Source organism: Sarcophilus harrisii, chromosome 2, assembly GCF_902635505.1.
Source record: "Sarcophilus harrisii chromosome 2, mSarHar1.11, whole genome shotgun sequence".
In the NCBI taxonomy this organism is placed as follows: domain Eukaryota; kingdom Metazoa; phylum Chordata; class Mammalia; order Dasyuromorphia; family Dasyuridae; genus Sarcophilus; species Sarcophilus harrisii.
Window position 1 is genome coordinate 461,533,486 of NC_045427.1, and position 18,006 is coordinate 461,551,491.

An 18,006-nucleotide genomic window follows, 5' to 3' on the forward strand; every position below is an offset into this window, starting at 1 on the left:
ATTGATTCCTCCACTTTTTGATGAATGTGATGTTAAAGCTTGTCAGTTTTTTTTAACTTCTGTCTTTGAAAGGCAGGGCTCCAGTGCATGTCAACCTAGTTGAAATCCCTCATCACTACTTTCTCTAAAGACAGACTTGTCTCTTATTGACAAATTTGTCATTTCCCAAACTCTTCATCTATTTTCTCCTTCTGGCAATCTGGTCTATAGTATATTCCTACAAATCACTTCTTTTTTTCCTTTCATTTATTTTTATCAAAGGTTCCCTAGAACTTTGCTCTATTTCCTCACATGAAGAACAAAAAGAAAAATCTTCTTCATATATAACAACATTCCACAATGCCTTTTAATAATTCTGTTATTTTTCGAATAAAATATATTTTTCTGTCATGAACATCAAATTTATTTTTTAAGCAGCAGTCATATGGTTTTAAAAGGGTTCAAATAGCTTTATGTACACCCTCATATTTGAAACTGTGTAAAAAAAATCTGCTTATTGGCACAAAGGTTGTTGAAGACTGATTTTTTAATTATCTATGGTTCCTCAAAAAGAGAGATCTAAATGTGCAGTTTCCCACATTCCCTTCTTCTTGTCATAATTCTCTCTGACCAAACTACTTTGACTTCTAATTTTAGATTTGGCCTTGAAACAAAAAGACAACATTCCTTCAGCAAGATAAAACAAGTTATAAAATCTAGATCAGGGCTTTTGATTTTCCGAACAGAACTATGGAAATGTTTATATTGAAGGCAGACTCTGAGAGATGATTTCTCTTCCTACACAGAGTCAGGACTAGAACAAACAAAACAATGAAGCTTCCTTAATTAAAAACCCATGATAAAAAGAGGGAATGAACAGTCTCTCTTTAAACACTCCTATAAGGATTGTCCCTTGGATATGATGGAAGTGAACAAAGATATAAAAAATATTTCTGCTCCCAATTCAGTTAATTCAACTCAACAAAGTGTCTTTAATAATCTTGTTTTGGGGCAATTGCAATCTCTCCTAGAATTTAGTTGTCTAAGAAATAATTAAGTCTCTGATAAGAAGACCAAGGAATTCAGGAAGAATTGTTTCCTTGGCATGTGATTAAGTACTTTGAAGGCTTGTTTCCTGGCAGCAAAAATGGTAGTGGGTATATTAGAAAGACCTGAGTTGAAATCTAGCCTCATATACTTCCTAGCAATATATATGTGGGCAAATCAGTTAATTCTGTTTGCCTCAGTTTAGTCGTCTGCAAAATAAACTAGAAAAGAAAATGGCAGACCACTCCAATATCTTTGCCAAGAAAGTCCCAAATGTACTCACAAAGAGTTAGACATAGCTGAAAACACTGAAAAACAGCAAAGGCTTCTTCATTCAGATGTGTCTAAAGGGCTTCAGAGTTAGACATTTATAACATTATTTTTAAAATATTTTTGCGCATCACTGAGGCCTCTGTGGATATATTTCCACAAGCCTCACAACAATATTATTAGGTAGATATGACAAGAATTAATTTTTCTATTTTACAGATAAGAAAACTGAACTTTAGAGATTTACCTAACATCATACAGATAATAAGTATACTCATATTAACATCTCTAGCTTGCAATATTTATAATCCATACTTTGCACATTTTTATGTAGCCATATGGGGCCATGAGTTTTATGTCTGTTTCTCTTCTTGGCTATTTCTCTTGTGAATAATTATTTCTTTCTGTTGATATTCCTCTTCCTCTATTGTTCTTGCTGCTGTCTGTGGTAGCTGACTTGGCAGGCAGACGTGACAGTATTCTTTTTCTCTGGCTCAGTTTTCAGTTTAATGACTACTTGTTTCCTTTTATATCTACCATTTTAGTGACTTGGTGGATAAAGTTGGGTTTAGAATTAGAAAGATTGAGTTCAAATCCTGTCTCTGATACTTACTAGCTGTATGACCCTAGACAAAACACGTAACCTCTGAGCTTCAGTTTCCTGATCTGTAAAATGGGAATAATAATACTTTCTTTTGGTTAACACAGTGACAGACCAATGGGATAAGAAACTTTTAAACACCATTCCACTTCAGGTGCCAACATTTGACCCCTGGGCCACTCTTGTTTACTAACTATTGGAAACCCATGCAAAAGTGAACTCCCATTTTTCACTCATATCCTATCCCTATATGACCTACACCCTAAATTCAAATTGATGGTATTTTTTTTGGCTGCCTCAGTTTATATATAGCCAAGTTTAAAACTCAGAAAAAGACCCATATCTTAATTCTTCATTTGGTCCAATCTAAAGCAGCTAAACAAATAGGCTCCTCTGTACTTCCTTTAGGAATGCTTTTTGGTCTCTCATCCCCCATTATCTTCCCAGGCTTTTCTGCTCTTTCCCAACTGAGAACTTAAACAAGGGTAGGGGAAGAAAGCAAATATTTCTACTCCCTAAGGAAACAAGCAAAGAGCATCCCCTGTGAGTATGGCCAGCTTTGCTGGAGACAGTGCCAGAGACAGGTGGTTCAGACAGGTTCATTCACTATCTACTCACAGCTTCCAGTCAGCTTTCTGGAAACTGGGCTCTGACTCCTAATGAAGCCAGGGGGAGGGGAAGGAGACAACACTGGGGTAATTTTAAAAAGTCAGCCTTGCCCTCCTGAAGCTGGACTTCTGTTATCTTTTCCTGCAAAAAGGCAAACTTACACCACTCCATCCATTATGCAACATTAGTGGCAATAGGAAGCACCAGACAAAACCTCTCACAGGCAAAGTAACCCATCTGCACCCAAACTGTGCCCATCAGATGTAACTCCATACCCCTCCTCCCACATCCTTCGGGGTCCAGGGAATGCAACTTAAACAAACAAGCAAGTCAAAAGCAGCCATGCCAGAAAGCAAAAGCCAGCCTCTGAAAAAAAGGGACTCCAGAATGAATTAAACCAGAATATTAGGGGAGGAAAAGAAAGAAGGTAACTGGTAGCTGGAACCTAGAACCCTTCCAATATCAGTAACTTTATAAAATATGAAGGTGCTTTGTCAATATGGTGGGGGAAAACTTGGCAAATGATCTTAGGAACATCCCTTTGCCTCTCTATGCCTCAGTGTTTTCATCTGTAAAATGAAAGAACTGACTAATTGACCTCCTAGGTCCCTTCAGCTCTACACCCTAGGACCCAAAATTCTACCTTCATGCACAATAAGAATGAAGATTGCTCAGGACAGAGGATGAATCCAGGGGCTCTGTGACTTCCAGGTACAGCTGAGGTTTGGGAACCTTTCAGGATAATGAAGTCCTCACCTCACATACACAATCCACTTTCAGGAAAAGGGTCTGGGCTTCCCCCACGCTTTTCCTTTACTTGATATTATCATTGCTTGCTGTGAATATCACTGAGAAAGGTCACCCAAACCCTGCAGTTCCCAACATCATGAATTGCTGGCTCAGATAAAGGCATCAGACTGTGGAAGAAGATAATATGTTTTTTTTTTTCTCTAAGATATTCATCTGAGCTACACCCCTTGAGCCCTACATGAAAATTATAATTTGCCCAGCAAGGACAGAAAAAGCATCTGGCAATGTTTTCTGGGAACCTGGTGTAAAACTAAAGCGTATACGGTATTCTACAAACTCTAAATGCCACCTCTTCTGCAGGAACTTCTATCTGCCTCTGTGTTCAGGAATCCAGAGTGAAATCAGGACCCACTATCAATCTAGGGCATCTAGATGGCTGAATAGAGTCTGGAAGTCCTGTGTTCAAATGTGGTATTTCCTAGCTGTCTAAGTCTGGGCAAGTCTTTAAACAGCTATTTGATGTGATCCACTGGAGAAGGAAATGGCAAACCACTCTCATATCTTTGGCAAAAAAATGCCATGGACAATTTCAATAGACTTGTGGTGGAAAGTGCCATTCGCATGAAGAGAGAGAACTACGGAGACTGAAAGTAATCAAAGAATGGTATTTTCACCTTTTTTCTGTTTGTTTGCTAATGGGTTTTTTCTTTTTCATGTTTCTTTTTTCCCTTTTGATTTGATTATTCTTGGATATTTTGTATATTTTCTTGTATATTTGATTTTTCTTGTATGATTTTCTTGAACATGGAAATATGTTTAAAAGTACTGCACATCTTTAACTTATATCAGATTGCTTGTTGTCTTGGGGAGTAGGAAGCAGGAGGAGAAAGGAAGACAAATTTGGAATATAAGGTTTTGCAAAGGTGAATATTGAAAGCAATCTGTATGTATTTGGAAAAATAAAATAATATTTAAAAAAAAGAAAGTTCCATGGACAATAATGGGTGATGAAAAAATCAAATGCAACCTCTAAACAACAATTCCATTCATCTATCTTCTACTATGCAGTGTGCCCTCAAGGTCTGGGAGCTCCTTTCTCACTGTATCAATCAGTATCCTATATTGTAGAGCAGTGGTGTCAAACTCAAACAGAAACAGGACCGTTACACTGTAATAGGGATCCCTATAGGCAGCATATTTTGACCTAGAAAACCACAAAATAACATTATCTCTGTTCTGTTGCAATTTAATTTAATTTATGTTGTAATCTGATTTAGGCTCCACTCAGAATTACTCCAGGGGGGCTGCAGGATTGACATCTCTATATCTAAAGCTGTGATCTCTAAGGTAGAGCCTGGAGCTGACTTCAAAGGATGTGATTCAGTGATAATGACACTTGCTAAAAGTTAAATCTGTATACCCACTGGAATGAAATTATTAAAATTGGCCCAGGGGGTGGAGCCAAGATGGTGGAGAGGACACACACTTCTTTCTAAGCTCTCCTACTACCCTCACACTAATTACAAAATTCAGCCTCTGAATTAGTTCTAGACTGGCAGAATCCACGAATATTGGGAATGCAGCAAATCACCAGCAGAAGATAATTTCGAAGATTACCAGAAAAGGCCTTTTTTGATTAGGTGTGGGCATGGGAGGAAGCTAGGAACAGACATGGAGGCCAGTGGTTTCTGAGCAGACTGGGAGTGAGGCACAGTCTCCATGGAGTGGAGAATCTACAGGGAGGACTCTATCACAGTGTTGGCCACTCTACCCTGATAGCAAGCCAGTAGATCATAAAAAGGTTATAAAACATCCAACACAAACTCAAAAGGTAAAGAGTGAACCCCAAAGCACTAGAGTCTCACAGACCTGGCCATGCCTACTCAGCACCAAATCTATTGCTCTTCCTGGCTGCAGTGCAGCCATTGTCTCTTCCCAGTCCTTGTAGAGGAAGCTCGGAACCTTCTTGCCCTAAAAGCAGATCCCAACTTTTTTTTTTTTAATGAGTAAAAAGACAAAGTGAGCTCTAACTATAAACAACTTTTATAGTGAAAGAGAACAGATTTCAAATCCCGAGGACACTAAAAGCAGACTGTCTTCAGACAATCTGCTCCAGATAAAGCCCCAAAGGGTGATATAACCTGGTCCCCACCACAAAAGGCTCTCCTAGAAGAAATTAAAAAGGATATTAAAAGAGAGAAGAAGAAAAATGGGAAAAGGAAAGGAAAACTCTGCAAGAGGGTTTGGAAAAGGCATATAACTCATTAAAAGATGGATTTGATAAAGTGGGAAAAGAAAACAATTCCTTGAAATGTGAAATGGAAAAGGTAAGGAACTCCTAGGAAAACAGATTTTGTACAGTGAAAAAAGAAATAATTCCTTAAAAAAAAGAATTTGTGAAATGGAAAAAAATTCCATAGAGCAAAACAACTAATTTAAAAACTCAATTGGACATATACAAAAAAGAAGTAAAAAAAAAAAATTAATGAAGAAAATAATTCATTAAAAATCAGAAGTGAACAAATAGAAATGAATGATTAGTTGAGATATCAAGAATCAGTCAACCAAAACCAAAAAAATAAAAAAATAGAAAAAAACATGTTAAAGACATACTTGGGAAAACAACAGATGTGGATAATAGATCCAGGAGAAATAATCTAAGGATTATTGAACTTCCTGAAAATTATGATGAAAAAAGAGCCTAGACACTATTATTCGGGAAGTCATCAAAGAGAATTGCCAAGAAGTTATAGAATCAGAAGGTAAAATAGACATTGAAAGAATTCATCAAACACCTTCTGAAAGAGACCCTAAAATTAAAACCCCAAGGAATATTGTGGATAAATTTCAGAACAATTGGACTAAGGAAAAAACATTACAAGCAGCCAGAAAAAAAATCAAATACCAAGGAGCCCCAATAAGGATTGCTCAGGATCTAGCAGTGTCCACATTTAAAGATCGAAGGGCCTGTGATCTGATATTGCAAAAGGCAAAGGAACTTGGAATGCAGCCAAGAATAAACTACCCTGCTAAATTGAGCATTTTCTTCCAGGAAAGAAGATGGGCACTCAATGATACAGGTGAATTCCATTTATTTCTGATGAAAAAAACAGAGCTAAACAAAAAATTTGACCTCAAAATATAGGACTCAAGAGAAGCATAAAAAGGTAAAAGAACTCTTGAGAACTGTATTTATGTTATGGGTATACAAAGAGAGTACAGATATAATTTGATTTTGCTGTTATTATATAAAAAAGGAAATGGAGGTGAAAAGGGGATTGTATCAGAAAAACGAAAATGTGGATGTAAAAAGAGAGAAATTACATCTCATGAAGAAGCAAAGGAAAATTAATGCATTTGAGGGAAAGAAGAAAGGGAGATGAACATTGCATGAATCTTACTCTCATCAGATTTGTCTCAGAGAGAAACTATTAGACATATTTGTTTTACAAAGAAACTTCTCTCACCTCATTGAAAAGAGGAAGGGGAAAAGCAAAAAGGGAAGGGGTAGGCTAAATATAAAGAAATATAGAAATAGTAGGGGATAAGTATAAGAAAAGGGGGGACTCTAAAAGGGGGAAGGATTCTAAAGAGAGAGGGCTGCTTGAGGCAAGTGGTGCCCATAAGGTAAATACTGGGAAGAGGGGTAAGGGAAAAAAGAAAGAGAAAAGTATAATCTGGGGATAATAAGATGGCAGGAAATACAGAATTAGTAGTTTTAACCTTTAATTTGAATGGAGTGAATTCTCCCATAAAGCGGAGGTATTTAGCAGATTAGACTAAAAGCCAAAATCTTATAATATGTTGTTTACAGGAAAATACATTTAAAGCTGGGTGATACATACAGAGTAAAGGTAAAAGTCTGGAGCAGAATCTATTATGCTTCAGGTGAAGTTAAAAAAGCTGGGGTAGCCATCCTGATCTCAGATGAAGCAAAAGAAAAAAACTGATCTAATTAAAAGAGATAAGGAAGGAAACTATATCTTCCTAAAGGGTATCATAGATAATGAAGAATATTAATATTAAACATATATGTACCAAGTGGTATAGCATCTAAATTCCTAAAGGAGAAATTAAGAGAGGTGCAAGAAAAAATAAATAACAAAACTATAATAGTGGGAAATCTTAACCTTGCACTCTCAGAACAAAGTAAATCAAGCCACAAAATAAATAGGAAAGAAGGTAAAGCGGTAAATAGAATATTAGAAAAATTAGATATGATAGATCTTTGGAGACAATTGAATGGAGATAGAAAGGAGTACACTTTCTTCTTGGCAGTTCATGGAACCTATACAAAAATTGACCATATATTAGGACATAAAGACCTCAAAATCAAATGCAAAAAGGCATAAATAATAAATTCATTCTTTTCTGATCACAATGCATTAAAAACTACATTCAAGAAAAGCCAGGAGGAAAATAGACTAAAATGTAATTGGAAATAAAACAATCTCATCCTAAAGAATAAATGGGTGAAACAGCAAATCATAGACACAATTAATAATTTCATCCAAGAGAATGACAATAAGGAGACAACATAGGAAAATTTGTGGGATGCAGACAAAGTGGTAATAAGGGGGGATTTTATATTTCTAGAGGCTTACTTGCATAAAATAGAGAAAGACAAGATCAATAAACTGGGCTTGCAACTAAAAAATCTAGAAAAAGAGCAAATTAAAAACTCCCAATCAAACACTAAAGTTGAAATTCTAAAAATAAAAGGAGAGAGTAAGATCTATTGAATTAATAAAACTAAGAGTTGGTTTTATGAAAAAACCAACAAAATAGATAAACTTTTGGTAAATTTGATTAGAAAAAAAGAGGAAAATCAAATTGTCAGTCTTAAAAATGAAAAAGGGAGAATGTTCCACTAATGAGGAAATTAGAGCAATAATTAGGAGTTACTTTGCCCAACTTTATGTCAATAAATTTGATAAATTAAGTGAAATGGAGGAATATCTACAAAAATATAGATTGCCCAAATTAACAGAGGAGAAAGTAAATTGCTTAAATAGTCCCATTTTAGAAAAAGAAATAGAACAAGCTATTAATCAGCTCCCTAAGAAAAATCCCCAGAACCAATTGGATTTACATGTGAAATCTACCAAACATTTAAAAAACAATTAACTCCAATGCTACATAAACTATTTGAGAAAAGAGGGAATGAAGAAGTCCTATCAAATTCATTTTATGACATAGACATAGTACTGATACCTAAACTAGGTAGGACAAAAACAGAGAAAGAAAATTATAGAACAATCTCCCTAATGAATATTGATGTGAAAATCTTAAATAAAATATTAGCAAAGACATTGCAGGAAATTATCCCCAGAATAATACACCATGACCAAGTAGGATTTATACCAGGAATGCAGGATTAGTTCAATATTAGGAAAATTATTACCATAATTTACTATGTCAATAATCAAATTAACAAAAACTATATGATCATCTCAATAGATGCAGAAAAAGCATTTGATAAAATCCAACACCCATTCCTATTTACAACACTAGAGAGTATAGGTATAAATGGACTTTTCCTTAAAATAGTCAGGAGTATCTATTTAAAACCATCCTAAGCATCACATGTAATGGTGATAAACTGTAATCATTCCCAATAAGATCAGGGGTCAAACAAGATCAAACAAGTCATTACTATTCAATATTATATTAGAAATGCTACTTTGGCAATAAGAGATGAGAAAGAGATCAAAGCAATTAGACTAGGTAATGAGGAAACCAAATTATCCTTCTTTGCAAATGATATGATGGTATATTTAGAGAACCCAGAGAATGCACTACAAAAGCCATTAGAAATAATCCACAACTTTAGCAAAGTTGCAGGATTCAAAATAAATCCATATAAATCATCAGCATTTATATACATCACTAACAAAATCCAACAGCAAGAGATACAAAGAGAATTTATATTTAAAATAACTGTCAATAGTATAAAATATTTGGGAATCTATCTGCCAAGGGAAAGTCAGAAACTATATGAGCAAAACCAAGGAAAAAGTACTGCAAGCATCCAGGAAGAAATATTTCAAGTATAGTATATCCACAGTCAGAATAACACAAGATTTAGCAACTTCTACATTAAAGAAACCATATGATATTCTGGAGAGCAATGGAGCTAGAACTGCAATCATGAATTACCTACCAGCAAAACTGAATTTAATTCATCACAGGAAAAGGTGGTCATTCAATGAAACAGGATTGTCAAGCTCATGGTTAAAAAAAAAAAAAAAAAAAAAAAAAAAAAGCTGAATGGAAAATTTGATTTTCAAATATAGAACTCTGGAGAAGAATAAGGAGGTAATCAGGAAAATGATATCATAAAGGACCTAATAAAGTTTATTTGTTTACCTTCCTACATGGGAGGATGATATTTGTAACTTATTAGAACTTTCTCATTATTATGGCAATTTGAAAGGATATAATGTAGACAGAGGACACAGGTTGAGTTGAATATGAAGGGATTATATCTTTAAAAATGATGAAATTAAAGGGGGAGGAATGAATTTATTGGGAGAAAGAGAAAGGGAAAAGTGTAATAGTTTTAATTATCTGCCATAAAAAAGAGGGAAGAAAAAGCTTTTTTAGTGGAGGGGAAGAAGGAAAGAGAGAGGAAGTGATTGAACTCCATAAAAATTGGCTCAAAACTCACTCACTCAATAAGGAAATAGAAATATACCTTACTCTTCAGGAAAATTGGAGGTAAATGGGATACAGGAAGGGGAAGGATGATAAAAGAAAGGGCACGTGGAGGAGGGAGTGCTCAATAGCAAAACACTTTTGTGTATGGGCAGGGTGAAAAGAGAGAGAAAATAGAATAAATGGGGGGAAATAGCAATAGTAATTATAAAACTAATTTTGAAGCAAATTTCTCTGAAAAGATCTTATTTCTCAAACATAGAGGAAATTGAGTCAAATTTATTAAAAATGAAAGCCCATGGCCCAATTTCTAAATAATCAAAAGATATGATCTATGCCCAAAGGACTATAAATTCATGCACATCCTTTTACCTAACAATGTCACTTTAGGCATGAATATCAAAAGATTTTTAAAAGGGAAAAAAGGAAGAGGACTTATATATGCAAAACTATTTGTAGCCACTATCTTCTCAGGGCAAAGAATTGGAAATTGAGGGGATGCCCATCAACTGGAAAATGACTGAATAAATTGTGGTGTGTGGTTGTTGTCATGGAATATTGTTGTTCTATGGGAAGTGATGAGGAGAATGCTCTTGGAAAAAACACCTGGAAAGTCTTCCATGGACTCAAGCAAAGGGAAATGTACTATATACAAAGTTATAGCAGTGTTCTAGGATGATCAGCTGTAAATGACTTTGCTATTCTCAGCAGTACAATGATCCACAACTGCTCAGAAGGGTTTATGATGAAAAATCCTATCTAAACCAAGAGAAGAAACTGGTGATATCTAAATAAAGATTGAATCATACTCTCTCTCTGCTCTCTCTTTTATTAACTTTATTTTTCTTGAGGGTTTTTTAAAAATTAGGGTGGAAGATCTATGTTTTCTTTCACAACATGATTTTTTTGAAAATGTTTTGCTTAACTTCACATGTGGTTTCTTAAATAGAGGCTGAGGATGGGAATAAGGGAGAGTACCTGAAATCCAAAAGTTTAAAAAAATCAAATGTAAAAAATTATTTTAATATAACTGAGGAAAGTATTAAATAAATATGATTTTAAAATAAAATAATTTTTAAAGTTATTTAAAATATATAATATTCAATATCCAAAGTATGTAATGAGAGGACACTAGATAATACAAACATGAACAATAAAAGGTCTCAGTTCTTTTAAAAGTTCACAGAACATGACCCTAATACACTTAGTAGCAATATATGAAGAAAGGTTGAAAAATATGTAAATTAAAAAAAATCAAATGTTATTTTGATAGTCAGGATGCTTAAGATACAAAACTATAAGGGAATCAATGCAAAATACCTAGAAGTGAAGCTACAAAGAAAAACACAAGTTGCCCATAGGAACAATTGGAATTTTTATAGGAAAGGAAGCAAGATTTTTTTAGAGTTTAAAACATCATAAGTGAAATGAAAGCAATATAGGAAAGAACTTGAAAAAATGAGGTCTTTGAGGAAAAGAAAATTAACAACTTAATACAAAGAATATAAAATCTTGTCCAAATAACAGACTCTAAAAATTTGAATGAACCAAAAGGAAGTTAATGGCTCTATGAGAAAACAAGCAATATTAAAACAAAGTCAAAATATTTTTTAAAATATCCAAAGTGAGATAGTTAAACAGATAGAGAAAATTATTGTAAAACTGTTGTTGTAAACATTTTAAATACAATCTTAGCAGAGTGGCTATAGCAACACATCACAAAAATTATGCACTATGACCAGGTTGGATTTACATGAGGAATTTAGGCCTGGTTAATATAAAAAAAACATAATTGACCATATAAATAACAAGAACAAAAATAATATGAATACATGCAGAAAAATATTTTGACTATATTAGTCCATTTTAGAAGAAAAGAAAACTTAGAAAATAAATGAACCTGTCATTATTTATGAAGGAAATAATATAATCTAAAATGAAGAGCCAGCATTATATATAATGGGAATAAACTAATGGCCTGTCCAAAATGATTAAAGGCAAAAGTATGATGTCAATTGTCACAATTATTATTTGATATTGTACTAGAAATGCCGGCTATTGTGATAAGATTTTTAAAAAAGAAATTAAAGAATTAAGCATTGGCAAATAAGAAAAGAAATAACTTTTGCAGATGATTTGATGGTTTACTTAGATAACCTAGAGAGACAACTAAAATTTTAATTGAAATAATAATTACTACACAATAGCAGGAAGTAAAATACACATAAACCATCATAAGTCCTGCATGTAACAAAACTCAGCAAGGATAGAAAGAATAGAAAGAAATTCCTTTTAAATTAAATTACAGAATACACAAAACACTTGGAAATCAACTTGCTAAAAAAGCACACAGGAACTATATGAATAAAACATTCTTTATACAAATAAAATAGCCCTAAATAATTGGAGAGTAATTACTCATATGTATATCAAACTAGGATAATGAAAATGATGCTGTCTAAATTGTTCACTTATACAAATGTAACTAATGAAAGATTACTTTATAGAGACATTAAAATGATGAATAGAGACTTACATAGGTGAACTGAAGCTAGGTGAAGTGAATAGAAGCAGGAGGTCATTATACATGACAACAACAAGATTATATGAAGATCAATTCTGATGGATGTGGCTCTCTTCAACAATGAGATGATTCAGACCAGTTCCAATGATCTTGTGATGAAGAGAGCCATCTGCACAGAGAGGATGGTGGGAATTAAGTGTGCATCACAACATAGTATTTTTATTCTTTTTGTTGTTTGCTTTCATTTTGTTTTTTCTCATTTTTTTTCCTTTTTGTTCTGATTTTTCTTGTACTGCATGATAATTGTGGAAATGTGTATAGAGGAACTGCACATGTTTAAGATGTAATGGATTACTTGCTATCTAGGGGAAAAGGTGGGGGAAAGCAACGATAAAACATTTGAAGCACAAAGTTTTGCAAGAGTGAATATTGAAAATTATCTATTCATATCTTTTGAAAATAAAAGGGTTTATTTAAAAATTTAAATAAAACCATTAAGAATCATCCCCTAACTGTTAAATTGTCAAAGCATATAAACAGAAAGTTTTCTAAGGAAGTTATCAATAGCCATAAGAAGGAGGGAAGGGAGGAAGGAGAGAGGGGAAAAAAGAAAGAAAAAAAGAGTTAGAGGAGTAATGGGAAAATGGGCATTTTATGCACTATTGCCAGAGCTTTGAATTGGTTCAGTTATTCTGGAAAGTAATTTGGAATTATTCCCCAAAAGTTAATAAATAGAGAAAGCCCTTTGATATAGTAATACCCTCAAAGAAATCAATGAGAGAAGAAAAAGTTCTACACATTAAAAAAATATTTATAGTAACTTTTTTTTGATTGATGGGTATGTCTATCAATTGAAGAATGGGTGAACAAATTATAGTATATGAAGGTAATATAATATGAGTGTACCATAAGAAAATATCATGAAACCTGCAGTCCTTTATAAGAACTGATATGGAGGAAAATGGAAGAGAACCAGAATTTCACCCAATAACAAGTATTTAAACAAATCTTGAAAGTTTTATGAACTGACCAATGCAATAATCAAATATGATTTCGGAGTATCAATGATAAAGCACACCACCCCGTACCTCCTGACAGAGAGGTGATGAGGGACTCAAGGCACAGAATTTGTTGGATGTAGCTAATAGCAGAACTGTTTTGCTTGATTATGGATCTTTATTAACAGAGCTTTATTTTTACTTTTTTCTAATAGTGGTATAAATGAAGAAAAAATAGTTTTTGTTCAATGAAAATACATAAAGAAAAAAAGAAATACAAAAGATTATAAAAGCAGGATCTGTGTGCATATGTTCTATCACACTGAACAAATTCCCATTATCTCTAGGTATTTATTTTGTTCCTGCTGAAGCTAAATGTATACTTTCAAATCTCAGATTTACTTCTTTTCACTGTCCAGCACCTACCTGATCCCTAGTAACCCTTATATTCTGATTCTGTTCTCTCCAAAAAAATCATAGTGAGTAAGGTTTATTTCACTTATCTTCTCTGTGAAGAAAGAGGACTAAAAGGACTAAAAATATAGATTAATAGAACTTAGACATCATCAGATTCTAGAGTTCTTAACCTAGGCTTTATTTACTCTCAATGGCACTCATCCAACAGTAAGCAAAAAAGGTCTTTAGATTCAAATATATGATTTTGGTAACTATATTTCAATATAATTTTATTATTTATTTTTATCTTTATGATCTTAGTATATTATATTTTATGAATTTAAAAGCATTAGTTCAAGAAATCCATAGGCTTCACCAAAGTGATTCATCACAAAAACAAAAACAAACACAAAACTTCTCAAAATGTTTAAAAAACCCTAATCCAATCCCCTGATTTTACAGAAAAAGAAATTAGGTCTACCCAAGGGAAGAGGCATATCCAATGTCATTCAGACCAGTTTTATCTTTTTTAGGAAGTTGTAAAATGTATATATATATATATATATATAATATATCAATCAATTCTCTCTGGTTTTCAGTTTTACCCCCTGCAAAATGAAGCCATTGGATGAGATCTCTACAATTCCTTTCAGCTTTGATATATAAGATTCTAATTAATGCATGTTTGTTGAAAACCTACTATGTGTTTCTCAGTCACCATCCAGAAGACAAAAAACATGTAAGTTATCAAAGAGTCCACAGATTAGTTGGAGATATGACTGATGCATATTCCTTCCAAAAAACCACTGTGAAAAACAATTCAAAGTAGTTTATAAAGAAATATTATATATGGGAAGATGATAGTGTTCAGTGAATTCAAAGAGCTTCATGTAGCTTAGTCACTGGAAAAGCAATAATTAGCACAAGACCACTAGGGCTTTGCTCTAAGGATGAGAAATTTAACATGAGAACTTAAAAAAAAATTGTTCTTGTTTATTTACTGAAAACTTAGATGAAAAATAAGAAACAAACACATGAGAAAAAGGAGGAAAGATATAAAAAGGAAAACAAAAACAAAAAATTGTCTTGTACCCAGTAGGACATAGAGAGGATTCAAAATATGGAACAATAAATTTCCATTTCATATCATTTTGGTATGTTGTTTCATTGATGTCATTCTCATGCATGAAATTATGGGTTATTTCTATGATTTTTTTGTTTCACTCACTCATTTTTTAGGATTAGATAATTTAATCTTCAATTGATTTTTAATCTATCTTTTCCTGGCCCTTTATTAAATGTAATTTTTATTGCATCATGATCCAAAAAGGATGCATTTACTATTTCTGTCTTTCTATATTTGATTGTGAGGATTTTATGCCCTAATATATAGTCGATTTTTGTGTACATGCCATGTAATACTGAGAAAAAAATATATATTCCTTTCTATTCCTATTCAATTTTCTCCAAAGGTTTAACATATTTAACTTTTCTAAAATTCTATTTACCTTCTTATATTCTTTTTTATTTATTTTGTGGTTCAATTCATCTAGTTTTGATTGAGCGAGGTTGAGATCCTCCATTAGTATAGTTTTGCTGTCCATTTCTTCTTGCAACTCTCTTAACATCCCCTCTAGGAATTTGTATACTATAGCACTTGGTACATATATATTTTTTTATTATAGTTTTTTATTTACAAGATATATATATATATATGGGTAATTTTTCAGCATTGACAATTGCAAAACCTTTTGTTCCAATTTTTCCCCTTCTTCCCCCCAACCCCTCCCCCAGATGACAGGTTGACCAATACATGTTAAATATGTTAAAGTATATGTTAAATACAATATATGCATACATGTTCATACAGTTATTTCGCTGTACAAAAAGAATCGGACTTGGAAATAGTGTACAATTAACCTGTGAAGGAAATCAAAAATGCAGGCGGAGAAAAATAGAGGGATTGGGAATTCTATGTAGTGGTTCATACTCATCTCCCAGAGTTCTTTCGCTGGGTGTAGCTGGTTCAATTCATCACTGCTCTATTGGAGCTGATTTGGTTCATCTCATTGCTGCTGATGGCCAAGTCCATCAGAATTGATCATCATATAGTATATATAATGATCATCTGGTCCTGCTCATTTCGCTCAGCATCAGTTCATGTAAGTCTCTCCAGGCCTTTCTGAAATCCTCCTGCTGGTCATTTCTTACAGAACAATAATTCCATAATATTCATATACAACAATTTATTCAGCCATTCTCCAATTGAGGGGCATCCACTCAGTTTCCAGTTTCTGGCCACTATAGAGGGCTGCCACAAACATTCTTTTGTACATATATGTTTAGTAGTAACATTACTTCATTAACTATGGTGCCTTTTAGCAAGATGTAGTTTCCTTCCGCTCTTTTAATTAGACCTATTTTTGCTTTTGCTTGATCTGAGATCAGGATCACTATCCCTTCTTTTTTTTTTTTTTAAACTTCAGCTGAACCATAATAAATTCTGATTTAGCCTTTTACCTTTATTCTTTGCTTCTTTATTTCTCTGCTTCAAAAGTGCTTCTTGTAAACAATATTTTGTAGGATTCTACCTTTTAATCCACTCTGCTTTCTGCTTCTATTTTATGGAAGAGAGGAAATAGAGGTCCAGTGTGGTTGATGAGACAATAGCCTGTAGCCTGTGAAGTGTCTCCTTTTTTCCCACTCCATCTCATTTTTCTCCAACATAAGGATTTCCTCAACTTCCCATTCTTCTCAGGTAGTCTAGGTTCTTTTCTGCCTTTTTTCTACAAGTAGCAAATCTTCCTCTAGAGATAATGACTGATAGTCTAAGAGTGTTGACCTTTCCTCTCATCTTGCATGGGAGAGTTTCACCAAAACCACTCTGGAAGAAGAAAAAGAACATGGAACCCCCAAACCATTAGATCATCCTAGATGGCTTCAAACTCTGATACTCCATCTCTTAAGCCACTACAATAAGCATTCTTCCTCCTGCTTGACTGAATTTGTTTTTATTTCTTTATATATTATTTTAATATCACAAATAACAAATGTATGTGAGGGTACTTTCTGTGAGATTTTCTCTGAGTTATGCTGCTTTCAATTGTTGTGCCACAGTTTCCTTTTAAATGTCATGCCTCGGTTTCCCTAATTGTCCTGCCTCAGTTCCCCTATATTGTCCTGCCTCTATTTTTCTAAATTGTTCCGCCTCAGTTCCTTGAATTGTTCTGCCTCAATTCCCCTGGTCACACACTCCCTTCCTGACCATTAAGACTGAGATAATTAAGGCTGTAGAGATCTGGCATTACAAAAGATAAAACTCCAGATGTTCTATTTCAGACACCTAATTGATATCCTCTATCTCTAAGTTCCAGACTTTCTGTCTCTCTAGCTGGACATCTCCTTCACTTCGAGTTTATTAGAATTTGTGGTCCTACTCCCAACTGAATTGTTGGTCTCTGCCTGGAAATTCCTGCTGTTTACCAATGCTTGGACTCCACCCCCCTGCCTTTGTCTACCCTGACCTATGGAAACATATAAATATTTCATTGGAACCTCACATTCGAGGTTGAATGCTTTGAGACATCAGCCCTGGAACCAAAATACATCCTTTGGTCCCAGAAAATCTCTCTCTCTCAGAAATACAGATAAAATATTAAAAACTCTCTAATCTCTATCTTGCCTCAGTTTCTCCTGCATTACACAATGATTGCTCCAGGTAACACAATGTCTAATCACAAACATACCCTTGCTCTCCTGGAAGAAGTAACCTTGAAAAATGATAAGATTTAGAGAAATGGAATGGAGGGACAAGGTACCAAATAGGGGAGATACATGCACAAAAGGTTAGGAGGAGAAAACTTCCTTTATAGGAACATGTACCTCAGGAGCTAGGTTGAGACCCTGGACTCCCCATTAATGCATGAGTCTAAAGGCACCCTTTTTAGATACCTCCTTCTTGTTCTACTTTCATCTCTTTTCCTTTGTTCATTCCCATATTAAATATTAATCAGGATGGACTTTGACCATCATAAGTACTCAAAAGATGAGTCAAGCTTCAGAAAGATGAAGAGAATATTCCTGCAGGACATGATGAGGGAAACTGGACCTAAGTTTGAAAGAATGGAAATTAAGGATCCCTACATTGGTGCCTCATCTTCATATCCTTTTGTTAG